Genomic DNA, 11,080 nt, shown 5'->3' with positions numbered 1-11,080 from the left:
CAAGAAGTCTAGTTAACATCTATCATCATTAAGATTTATATTGTTTTCCTTGTGATGAGAACCTCTATGATTTACTCTATTAGCAACTTTCAAATATGCAATACAGTATTATTAATTCCTTGATTGATTTCTTTAGAATGTAGCACAGGAAAACAATTCTAGTGTATCCGTTTGATTTTTAATTCTCTGATACTATTTTTTCTCAGAATCAATTATTTTTTATGCAAATGGACAGATTTTTCTTAATCCCCATCATAATGTACTGACTACAGATTCTGCTATTCTGAGTTTTGTTTAGGTCTCATTATTTCTACCAAGTCAACTTTCCTGAATCTTATTATTCATATCAAAATGTGTTCAGATGTATTTCTTCTTCTATCACTATTTAGTCACTGATAAATTTTACCACGTGCCATTTTAACCATTATCAGTTTTCTTTAGTGTGGATTCTTTTAACTAGTAATATTCACCGTGAAGGTTCTAAGTCTCCTTGGAGTAGAAATGGAGGGGCCGGGTCAAGGCGCTGTACTTGTTGGATTTGCAGGATTCAGAATTGACTCTGCTCTTGAAAAACATGCTATTTGCCTAAAAGGCTCTGCATCCTCAGACCCGCCCCACTCCATTTACGAAATAGGAGGATTTGCTCAGATCTACGTAGAAGGTACAGGCAGATGAAAGCCACGCAGTGCTTCCGATCATCCTGCTGGGAACAGAGGCAGGCACCCCATTCATATTTACCGATTTGGAAGCAAGACTTTTTGTGCTGTGTGAGAATGAATAAACAACCTGAAAAGAGAGGCTGTGGTAGATGAAGGAACGCCCAATTTGTCTGATAATCCCCTCATCTTCTCCTCTTCAACTGGAAGGTTAGTGTAGGGAGAGAGCACTGGTGGTTTCCACCGTTTCCACCCTCTCTTAACCTGTAGAACAGAGAATCCATTTTCTTTCAGGCAGCAATTCAACAAACTGAAAGATGAAGTTCCTGACCTGTCTTGCGGCTAAGAGTGACCAGATGAAGTGCAGGCCAATGATGTGTGACCGGAAGTCTGGTGTGGGACTGTGGGGAGGCTGCCAGAGGGACCTGACAGAGCTGGGAGGGCCAGGTTTCCCTCCTCCTGTTCTCCTGCCGGTGGTGGGACGTGCAGACAGGGCTGCTTGTCAAGGCTGGCTCTCCAGCAGCCATCTTGGGCCATGGACAACCTTGATGACGGAGACCACATCCTAAGATTCTGGAGCAGAAAGGCAGATGAGTTGTGACATTTCCAGCAGTAGTTTGGCTGCCTACCTCCATGGGTATTTACGTGAGAAAGACACAACTCTTTCATGTTTGTGCCACTATTATTTAGGGTCTTCAAGACTGTGTGGCAGAATCTATTCCTAACCAATGTGTGTGTTTAGCTGTGGAAGCCCCGTGTGACATTCGACAGACAGGACTGTCCTCTGAGAGAGATCCCCTTATGCACAGTGGCAGAGGCAGGCGTGGAGGCAGACTGTAGGATGCTGGTATCTCATGCATTTGCCTGGCCAGCACCAATGTCCCCTTCTTTTGGGAATAGAGAGAGCGGCAGGGCGTGGGGTGGGGGCAAGGGCACGGAGACCTGTCACATGAGCAGAGCCGTAGGTGTCTTGTCTGTGTGTGCCTGGCAAGGCTGGGCTCGGCCTGGCACATGCCCCTTTAGTCTGCACGTCTTGGACAGGAGGCCTGGCTGACTGCCAGGTTGTTCCCTAATGTCTCCCTGTGATAGCGAGCACTGTGTGCCTCTGCTCATCTGAGCAGCTTACCACCCCGACACCCCCAGTATTGATGGAGCGTGACACCTTCTCCTGGCTGAGCACATGCTCATGCTGTTCCACACCTGACCCTCCACTGTACAATTGGGAAACTGTGGCCCAAGAGAGGCAGGTACTGACCCAGACCACAGGAGGGGGTCAGAATCCAGAAGATTAGGGAGGGCTCCAGCTTCCTTGGCCAAGGCTCAACCCCTTCCCTTCAGGTTTTCTTTTAGAAATGAGAAACCTGAAGATCCAAGGGTAACCCTGCCCACCCCTCTGCATATGGGGTCATTTTCCTCTTCCCATCCTCTCATGTGCACAGGCACGCTCACACTGACTTCTGCTGTGGGGACCATGGAGGTGCAGTCAAGAAATAGTAGAAACCAGAGAAGTGACAAGGGGCAGAGGGGAAAGGTTGGAGGCACCTCTGCCATGGGGCAGTAGCATCCATTGTCCTAGCGACACGCCCAGGCGCTCAGACGTGGACAGAAGAATCCCTAAGGTTCCTAGGTTTCTACCTGCTCCGGGGACGTCCCTGGCCAGGCCTGGAGAGCACAGGACTGGGGTGCTGCATTCCGCATCTGTGGGCACCTGGAACTCTGGTGAGCCCATCCTCCCCTCGTGTAGACACTGGGTGCAGGAGAGAAGGCCTCGGTGTCCTCCTGTGTAGAGTGGAGTGCGTCCTGTGGGAGACTCCATGCGTCCCATGTGCTCAGAAAGTGTCTGCTGCACTGGTTCTCCATGGATGACTCACTGTGCTCTGAGAGCCTGAGAAAACCCTTTCCCACCCCCTGGAGAGCCTTCAGAACAGAGAGCGGCTTGGCGGCTTGGGGGGATGAGAACTTGGGATAGAGAAGAACATGCCAGAGCACTGCACACTGAGTGCCGAGTCCAGGGACAAGACCAGTCCTTGTTGGACCCTGAGGGTCCTCATTTGGAAGTAGGGGGGAATCATTGTCCTGGCTCAGGTTAGGAGACGTCATGAGTAAAGAGGAGACCCCGGAGTGGGGGACAGATAAAGGGGAGGAAGGTGGTCTCCTGAGGTTCCTCCCATGCCCCGGAAGCCTGCAGGTCCTTCTCCTTTCCCCCTGGGACACTGGAGAGCCTCTGCCTTGAGGACACCCAAGGAAAGGTTCCTTCCTGTGTAGTGGAGTTCCTGCCTGGGCTGCAGTGCTGGTGTTGGCTACCAGGGGGCAGGCAGCCTCCCGTGTCAGTGGTGCCCACTGAGGATTTTGTGTTTTGTTTTTCAGTTTTATTGAGATCTAATTGACATACAGCACTGTGTAAGTTAACACTGCTGTGTGCTTTATTTGAAAGGTGCTAAGACTGAAGAACCTGAAACTTTCATCACAAAATAAAAGTTTTTTCTTCTTGATGATGGATATACACGGAACTTTGGTGTCATTACACAGTGTATGTACAAGTCACAGTGCTGTACACCTTAAATTTACACACTGCCACTCAGCTCTGCCTCAGCTCCTGGAGCAGTGAAGAGTCGTGCAGAGATCTTTCTGGCTGTCCCCTGCCTCAGAACAACTTGCACCTCCTATTACCAGCGTTCATCTCCACAGTCTGAGCTGGTCAAAGGCAGGAGGAGGGGACACACTTTTCCCATTCATTCAGCGACTGTGCACTGACACTCACCCTGTGCCGGGTGCCCGGGTGGGCCTCCATGCAGGGCTGACAATGACTGAGTGGTCCCTGCCTGCCAGAAGCTACCAGTCTGGACGGACTAGAACAAAAGTGTGAAAGCAAAGATGTGAGAAAGGAAAGAGGCGATGCTGGAGGGAAACAAAGCACGGGGCTGTGAGGGCGGGCTGGGCGTCGGTGGTGGGAGGGTCTGAAAGGCCTCACTGGGGTGACATCTGCTGGGACAGAATAAGAGGGAGCCAGCCCTGCACAAGTCTGGGAGCAGTGTGTCAGGGAGGAGACACCACTGCTGCTGACACGCAAGGGCAAGAGGGGTTTGGCCAGAGGATGTCAGAAAGGTGGCCAGTGCGGCTGGAGGCAGCCGGGAGAGAGGAGGGGAGGCGAGAGGGCAGGGCCAGATCCTGGGGCCTGAAACCCTTGTTCCAATCCCTCACAGCTGAAAACTACGAATATTTCCCCTCTCACAACTTTTGTGGATGAGGAATCCAGACCCGGATTAGCTCAGTTCCTCCACACAGGTGTCTCCAGGCTGGGGCTGCAGCCTCCACTGATGCTCGACTGGCGGAGAATTTGCTCCCAAGCTCATGCAAAGGGTTCAGGATGCAGTTTGGACTCAGAGCATGAGTTCTTTCTGTCTGTTGGCCTGGGAACTGCCTGGGTTCTCTCCTATGTGGGCCTCTATACATGACAGCTCAAAACATCTGGTTTCATTCTCCAGCTCAGGGATAGGAGAGAGAGAGAGAGAGAGATGGAACTCAAGAGAGAGGGGAAGAAGGAAGTGAGAGACTTTTTGTGTTGAAGACTTAGACATGGCATCCCATCACACGGGCTGTGTTCTATTGGTGAGAGCCAGTCACTGAGCACTCAGTGGTCACACAGGAATCCGTAAGGGGTGTGTCTCCCACGGGTGGGGATCACTGGGAACCAGTGTGAAGGCTGCCCACCCCGTGGTTCGGGATGAGGCACTTGAGTTTCATTCTACGTAGAACAGGAAACAATTGAGCTTTAATCCAGAGGACGACAGTGTCTGAGTTTCATTCATCGACCCTCTTGTTGTGCTGACATTAAAATGAGGCCAAGAGGGACTGAAGTGCCTGTTCCAATATCAGATTGCTGGAACCCAGGCCTGTTTTGAGTGGTATTCCTGCTACTTCCCTTCTAGTCATTCTTCCATTTCCGAGTTTTTGCCTTAGATACACTCGACACCAGCTCACAGGTGGTATAGATGTGATCTCCTATACACCTGATGATGTCCCTAGGAAGCAGATTCTAGCCTGATCCCCATAGTGCAGGTCTGGAGACTGGGGAGGACCTGAGAGGCACAATGAGCTTTCCTGGACAGTGAACTTGTCAGATAAAGGAGGTCTAAATTCAACTCTGCTTGCTCAAAGCCAGGACCCTCGGTACATTTCCGGGTACCTGTGGGCAGGGCTGTGTTAGCTCCATGTGTACAGCTGAGGAGATGACATGGGGGACTTTGGGTAGGTCTGATTGCAAGAAGCAGCCCAGGTCATGGAATCTTGAAGTAGTGACCTCACTTCCTCGGTGATAGACCCCAACAGACTTTGAAATCTGGTAACCATGCACCAACATTCTAGAGACAGCCAGTTATCCAGCTCATTTGGCTGGAGACACTTCAGACCCCAGGATGTTCTGCTGCTGTCTCCCAGCCTTCAGAAGCTCTAGGCTCAGGAAAGCCCAGAGACAGAGACTTCTGTGCTCCTATCGAGGTTGGCTCAAGCTTCATCACCAATACTGCTGGCCATTTGGCAGGAGGGGCCCAGAGGTAACATGGGGCAGCCCAGTACAGCCCAGTGCAGGGCAGGCCACAACTGTGATCCCACCTGAGCAGCCCCACACCCCTTGCCCCTTATTTGTGTGTGTGTGTGTGTGTGTGTGTGTGTGTGTGTGTGTGTGTGTGTGTGTGTTTTGGGTTGGGGGAGGCAGGGGGTGAGGAATGAGTCCTTCCAGAGCAGGAGCAGGTTGATATGTGTTGTGATGCTGGCCAGTCTGGTGTTTTCATACCCCAGGTCATGGCTGGCAGGCTGTGAAGGCGAGTGCTGGGGAGCAAGCTCCTCTGCCCTGTGTTAATCCCGAGACCTAGAGGTTTGATCTGCTTCCCTCCCTGGCTGGATGTCTTTGCAGATGCCCCTCTGTGCCTGAAGTAGGGAACCGAATTTCTCATGGGGGTGTCCCCCGGTGGCAATATCCAGGCAGGTCCCTGATGCCTCCTGGCCCGACTACCGGGCACTATCTTTCCAGACCTCTCCCCAGGAGATCTTTGAGGAGCTATCCGATGGTATCAACAACTCAAGGCCCCTGGAAAAGGGGCAGGTGCAACAGCCCACCACCATCCAGGGCTGGTCAGAGGTGAGAGCATGAGCAGTGGGTCTCCACACCCAGGACCCCAAGATGATCAGGGCGAGCCGACAACCCAGGCACAAATCTGAGGACTCCCCTGGGACCTCCCATGGCTTTCCCAACTGGGCGTCCTGCAGGCCCACTCCCAAAGGAATCTGGACCTCCACTTCCCCAACCCGCTATGTGGTAGGGTAGAAAGACACTCTTCACATATTTGTTGGAATCGTTGAGAAGATATTTAATGTTGTTTTCACTTTTCATGAGGTCACGGATACCTTAGCAGTTCGCCCTGTTTTGGTTGTTTTCACTTCCCAGCTGGATCCTGTTGTCTGTCAGCAACACTATCGTTGTAGACCTTCTCCAAGCCTCCCAAACCATCACACTTGCTGGGGGGATTTATACACAACGGGGATGGCGTGAGATTACATGATTCTGTACGTTTCTCTACATCTTGTCGTCTCACAGAACACACCTCACTGTGGGCCTGTCAGGTCAGGAGCTGTGGCCTTAGGTGACTTCATAATGTTCCCTAAAGGAGGGCATTTGCCACAGCAATTCAGCCTTTCAATGCTGTTGGACCTTGACATGACTCAATTCTGTTGCCATTTCAGCAGTGCTGCAGGGAACAGCTTAAGTGTGTCCTAATAGACTGTGTTAGTTTGCTAGGCCTACCATAACATAGAACCACAAATCGGGTAGAAGGACCCGGGCTCGCCTGGTCCCGGGCTCTGACTTTGCAGAATGCCTCCCAGGACATCGTTGAGGAGCTGGCTGACACGTTTAATTACTCCATATGTGTGGACACGGAGCAGGTGCATCAGGCCAACACAGCATCCAGTGCTGGTCTGGGGTGAGAGCACGCAGAGATGGGTCTCCATCCCAGGACCAGAGATGGTCAGGGCGGGCCCAGAACCCACACTTGAGTCAGGTGACTCTGCAGGGTCCTCCAAGGAGTGTGGTGTCCCCTGACCCTTCTCCTCCACGTCAGGAGCGGACCAAGCCTCAGGAGCTTAAAGGGAGCGTCATGCAGCCCAAGCCCTGGGTGGCTCTCAGTTCTGACCTGCATGGTCTTGAGCAGCTATGTGAAATCCCAACCTTCTGTTTTCCCATATCTACAGTGGGGTGTTTATTGATGACTCACTGGGACAATGCTCTTAATACAGGCTCTGAATCCAGGGAGGTGCTAGTGTTCCTCAGGTGACAGAAGTCCCTCAAGGTGCCACGCGTTTATCATTCCCCTAAAACTCAAATGTGCTTGAAACCCAAATCCTTTTTCAAGGCGGACACTCATGTCCCTCTCGCACAGGTTCCTGAGGTGCGGGGAGTTTCAGGTCTGAGCTCCAGACCTCGATCCTCCTGGTGGTTCATGGTGACACCACTGACTATATTTCCCTCTTTGTCCCTGTGTTATGAAAAGGAATCCACCCTGTCCGTGGATGAGGCCCGCACGATGCTGACCCTCAAGGCCGGCACAGTGGAGAAGGTGGCAGACTCCCTGCTACCATCCTTCCAGGGTGGAAACATCTCCGTCACCACCTTCTCGTGCGTGTACCTGGCCTTCACCGCCAGCCCACAGGTCCTGGGCCAGCTGTTCCATCGGTGAGTGCCCACCCCCTCCACAGCACAGTGGTGAGTCTCCCGCCTACTAGCTGTGTGTCCTGGGAATGTCACCACACCTCGCTGAGCTTCACTTTGCTCATCTGAATGGTAGGGTGGTAAGAGGATGAAGCTCATAGGGTCATTGTAGGAAATCATGGCAGAAGCCATGGCAGGTGCTTACCTGCTGCCTGGCTCTAGAGAAAGGGCTGCTGGTCATCCTGTGTGTCCTCACATTTATTGTTTCCCTGTCCCCAGTGAAGAAGCTCTCTGCCTTACCCCTCACTGGCCTGTGGCCTTACTGAGTTTGGAAAACACCTGGAAAGAGAACTGTTTCCCCGTTTGGCAGAGAATGTTGAGATTTCCTCCAGCTGATCCTGGTTCTTGTCCTTGGCGAGTCCAGATTCGTGATCTCTGGGGGCAGCAGAGGAGCCCAGGCTCACTCAGATAACTGGGAAGGATCTGGTTGGGGTTCATTCAGTCAACTATGTGTATTAAGCACCTACTACGGCAGGCACTTTTCTAGACACTGAGATAATCCAATGAATGAAGCAGATACAATCCCTGGGGCTCACTTCTAGGCTGAGAGCCTCACAGTCACTTCTAGATGTCATAAGTAGTCATGTCCACAGTCCATTAGATGTGACACCCCCTGGCTGCCTCTAGATATGGATGCATCCTCTCATAGTCTGACCACAATGGTGGACTTCAGGATCAATTAAAATCATGAGTGGTCTTTGGGTCCAGAAGGAGGGCCTCCCGTCTCCACAGAAGGGGTTGGGGAACTATGGAGACTGTGCGTGGGGAGCGACTGGCAGAAGGCTGGATCTCACAGATGTTTGGATTTCTGTGGGAGGGCTGAGGTCTGGGGGCTTCCCCTGAGGGAGGAAATGAGTCAGAGAGAGCTGTGGATGGGGTCCCAGCAGCCCTGGGAAGCAGAGGAGAGGCTGGGCTGAGTTGGCCACTGAGAGACCATCGCTTCCACGGTTCCCTCTCCCTCTGCCTGCCCTCTCCACATGCACATCTCCTAACCACCACCATCGGGGCTCAGAATAGTAGGTGTGGTGAGCAGCCTGCTCACAAGTCTGCTCAAACCTCAGTCCTGATGCTCAAGTGCGTGGAGGATGGAGTAGGCCCTGCCCAGGCCCTTCAGGAGAAGAGTGTCAGTTGGAAGAGCAGCCTTACACAGGCTCTCTGTTAGACCTGTTTGATGAGCAGGCCTTCCACTGCAAGGACAGCCACAGAGGGGTTGGACTAGGCTGAGCCGTCCTCTGGGCCCAGACACAGAGAGGGTGCTCTGGGAACACAGTGTGGAATGCAAGGCCGGGCCTCTGACTCTGCCCCCCACGGGACTCTCCCCAGCGCCCTCTCTCCCATCTTGGGCACCTGGCCTGAGCCGTCTCCCCAGGATATCTGGCAGCACCTGCACCGTTCCGGGTTCAACCTAAAGTTGGCATGTATGCAGGACATCCTTCCTGGCTTGGGCCAGAAGCACCATGCCACCCCTTTCCTCATCCAGTTGGAGCTTTTCCAGGCCACTGAGGCCGAGTCAGCGGGTAAGGGGGGCTGCAGGTTGGGAAGACTACCCCAGGAGGTGGGTCATGACTGGGTATTCCCTTAAAGGCCGTGGGATCCTTCCTCTTTGGGGAAGGGCACATGGAAAGTCAGTTTTGTAGGTGACCCTTTGTCTTCCTTCTGCTCCATCACCAGCTCCCTCGCTTCTGCCAGCTGTACAGCCAGAGCAAGGGCCACATCTGGAGCCAGATGTGGCTCCAGTTCTATTTCTCCCGTCACTTCCCGCACTGGAGCCAGCAGCACCTCCATCAGCTGCTCCAGAAGCGGAGCGGGTGCCGTCATCAGCTCCAGCTCAAGTGCCGGGTCCTGAACTGGAGCCAACGGGGCCAGCAGGTCTGCTGGGATTTCCATCTGCAGCTCTGATCACAGAGGCAGAGTCACCTCCAGCTCCAGAGCCTTCCTGTCCCTGGCGTGCGGCCAGTAAGAAGCAGACACATGAGGCGACACCTAGCCTCATGGCCTTCTCTCCAAGGGCGGTGGCAGAACAGTTGACTGTCATGGACGCAGTGAGCATCTGGCTCTGAGGGTGGGGAGGGGCAAGCCTTCCCTCTGCCATCAGCTGTCCCCCACCTGCTTTCCCCTTTTGGGTTCCTATGATCTGGGTCCAAATCCCAGCTGCCCCACTTCCCAGCCATGTGGGCTGGGCAATTCCCAAGGCTTCTCTGTGCACCTTCAAATCATAGAGACAGGAAGTACCAGGACCTGCTGCACAGAGTCGCTGTGCAGAGTAAATGCGGTAGGACAGATAGAAAGCTGGTGGGGCCTGGCCCAAGAGAGGGGGAGGAGAACTCACTGAGTGCAGCCAGGTCCAGGGGCAACCCACTCATCTGCCCAGGAGGCTCCACAGCCTCATCACTTACTAGGCACCAGATGTGGACTTCACTAAAAGAGAGACACACGAACAGAGCTGGTGTCTGTAGCGGCCCCACATGCAGGCGCATCTGAGTGGAGAGTGGGAGCAGAGGACGATCAGGATGGGTGGACAATGCCCCCTTGGGATGAGCCAAGTTGAGCAGCCCTCTGGAGCCTGCAGTTAGTGGGGCTGGGCTGGGTGCAGTGCTCCCCTGTCTTCGCCCCCAGTATTGGGTCCTGGGTCATCCTGTGTTGGGATGCCTCAGTGAATGGAGGATGAAACCCAGGGCCCCCACAGGGCTCAGAACACAGCCCCAGCTTCTTGAGCTCCAGCTCTGACTGGTGACCCCTGCCAGGGACACAAAGCTGGGCTGTGGCACGGCCGAGTGACATTCCCCTGCTCCCCAGGAACTGTTCAAGAACGTGGTGCCCTCTCAGTGCCTGGGCTCCACCTGGAGCAAGAGGAACAAGCCTGGCAATGAGCACCTGGCGCCCACCGTTCGTGCCACAGTCGTGCAGTTCAACAGTGTGGCCAACTGTGTTGTCACCTCCTGCCTCGGGGACCCAAGCATGACGGCCCGGGACAGAGCCAGGGTGGTGGAGCACTGGATTCAGGTGGCCAGGGTACGCTGTGGGAGGCCCTCTCCAGAGCCTTCGGAACTGCCTCTTCTCCTTTATCAGCTCTCAGGATTGAAGTCTGTGGGCTAAGCCCCTGCACGGTCCCTAGGCCCTTCCTGCCAGGGGCCTCCTGACCCTGACTCACATGTCCCAGTGGTGGGGTGCTCACTTCCCACCTGGCTCCTTCCTTGGGTTGATCTACAATCCTCCTCCCTGGAAGTGTGAGTCTTTGGGGCTGACTGTGCCCTGCCTGGCTCCCTGGGCGTCTGTCCCACCCGGGAGGGGAGACTGGAACGGAGGGGGACTGCAGCTAGAGCCAATCGGGCTCCTGCTCCCTCTCACAGCTCACTCTCTCCCATTCCTCAGGAGTGCCAGGCCTTGAGGAACTTCTCCTCCCTGCAGGCCATCCTCTCCGCCCTGCAGAGCGTGTCCATACACCGTCTCAAGAAGACCTGGGGGAAAGTCTCCAGGTGGGTGGTGTCTCTCCACAGGAGGACCAGGGGGAGGAGGCATCTCCCACATGGCTGCCATGGCCCCGAATCAGCTGGGGCCTCCTGGGAGGCAGCAAACCTGGGGACCGGACTGGGCTGGTGGGCAGGGTCTCTGATCCTCCCCGGGACCTTAGGCCAGCAGTTCTGCTTCAGGACTCAGTTTC

The sequence above is a fragment of the Diceros bicornis genome, chromosome 15 (genome assembly GCF_020826845.1).
Source record: "Diceros bicornis minor isolate mBicDic1 chromosome 15, mDicBic1.mat.cur, whole genome shotgun sequence".
NCBI lineage: Eukaryota > Metazoa > Chordata > Mammalia > Perissodactyla > Rhinocerotidae > Diceros > Diceros bicornis.
This window is presented reverse-complemented; position numbering follows the sequence as displayed.